The sequence below is a fragment of the Mastomys coucha genome, unplaced genomic scaffold, assembly GCF_008632895.1.
Source record: "Mastomys coucha isolate ucsf_1 unplaced genomic scaffold, UCSF_Mcou_1 pScaffold21, whole genome shotgun sequence".
Lineage (NCBI taxonomy): Eukaryota > Metazoa > Chordata > Mammalia > Rodentia > Muridae > Mastomys > Mastomys coucha.
Window position 1 is genome coordinate 136,989,663 of NW_022196904.1, and position 2,139 is coordinate 136,991,801.

The following is a 2,139-nucleotide window of genomic DNA, read 5'->3' on the forward strand; positions in this document are numbered from 1 at the left end:
AAAAAAAAGATTTATTTGCCAGGCAGTGGTGGTGCACGCCTTTAATCCCAGCATTTGGGAGGCAGAGGCAGGTGGATTTCTGGATTCGACGCCAGTCTGGTCTACAGAGTGAGTTCCAGGACAGCCAGGGCTACACAGAGAAACCCTGTCTCGAGAAACCAAAAAAGAAAGAAAAAAAATAAAAAGATTTATTTATTTATTTTATGTATATGAGTACACTGTACCTGTACAGATGTTTGTGAGCCATCATGTGGTTGCTGGAAATTGAACTCAGGACCTCTGCTCATTTCGGCCTTGCTTGCTTGGACCCAAAGATTTATTTATTATTATATGCTTGTACACTGTACATGCTGACTTTAGACACACCAGAAGAGGGTGTCAGATCTCATTACAAATGGTTGTGAGCTACCATGTGGTTGCTGGGATTTGAACTCAGGACCTTCAGAGGAGCAGTCAGTGCTCTTAACTGCTGAGCCATTTCACCAGCCCTCTAACAAATTCTTTTTGTTGTTGTTGTTTTGTTTTTTAATCCGGGGTTTCTCTGTATAGCCTTGGCTGTCCTAGAACTCACTCTGTAGACCAGACTGGCCTCAAACTCAGAAATCCACTTGCCTCAGCCTCCCAAGTGCTGGGATTAAAGGTGTGTACCACCACTGCCCCGCTAACAAATTCTTTTATATAAAATACACACAATTCCTCCTTCATTATAAGTATTTCTCTCTACTTTCTATAAGGTAAGTCCAGGTCACTCTTTAAAATCATAGCTTTCCCAATGTGGGGATTTGTTTGTTTGCCGATGTTTCCTCAGCACCACTAGCAAAGTACCTAGCTAGTGTTTAATGACAACAACAGGCCCAGGAAATACTGAATGAGCGTGTGAAAGGTGGATGGCCTAGTCGATTTCCAGAGCTTTCAGCAGCCTAAACCTGAGCAAAGCTGCTGGGACACATTAAAAAGGTTTATTTGTTGTTGTTTTTTAATTCTACACGTCTGGGCATTTTGCCTCATGTATGTCTGTGCATTGCATGCCTGCTTGGTGCCAGCAGAGAGAGACTGGTTATAAAGATAGCTGTTAGGCAGTCTATGGATGCTGGGAATAAAACCTGGGTCCTCTAGAAGAAGATCCAGTGCTCACACCACTCAGCCATCTCCAGCATCAAGGACTCCTTTAAAAAGTAAATTAGAATGAGGTTTGGAAGAGGAAAGGAGGGCGCGGTGTGGGTAGCCTTCAGACTCCTTACTAGCTGTATCCTGATGGGGAAGTAAAATTTCCTTTACTGTTTACTTATGATATGTCCAGAGTGGAGCTTGAAGGTTGTCCTGGATATGTGGACATATTGTGTAGCTGTCTTGTTTGGGGCCACATGCCCAAAGGCTCTCAGATCTGAAAAACTAGAAAGTTCCACAGAAACCTCAGGATATGAGAGGTGTCAACATGGAACCTTGCTGTCCCCTCCCTATAAAATGTCAACCCTGTCCAGGTGTGGTGGCCCATATCTACAGATCCGATATTACAAAGGGAAGAGGCCAGCCTGGGCTATGTAGAGAGACCTTATATAAAATAAAATAGGCTGTGAGCAGGTATACCTTTAATCCTAGTACTTGGGAGACAGTAGTAGACAGATCTCTGATTTGAAGGCCAACCTGGTCTTATTAATGAATTCTAGGCTACCCAGGAGTAGATAGTGAGACTTGTCTCAAAAAAAGCAAGTTAAAAGTTGGGTGTAGTGTGAACACCTTTAATACCAGCAATCAGGAGGCAGAGGTAGTTGGATCTCTTAGTTTGAGGTCAGCCTGGTCTATGGAGCAAATTCCAAGACAACCATGATTACCCAGAGAAACTTTGTCTCCTGGGGGTTGGGGTGTTAGGGAAGAGTAAAATAATATAAATAAAATACAAAAACAAATGACACTCTACTAGGGTAACAATATACCTTACCTATCTTGTTCATTGCTATATTCCAGGCCATGTTGTAAATACCAGGTGAGTTAAGATGTGAAAGCTCCCTAGAGCGGGAGAAGCCAGCCTGTGTCTTCTATAAAACCCCATACATAGGGTAAAAAGCTGACCACCCCACAGAAGTCTAAGGGAAGTGGGTTTACCCTCCATCAAGAAGGACCTTCATCTGCCAGGACAGC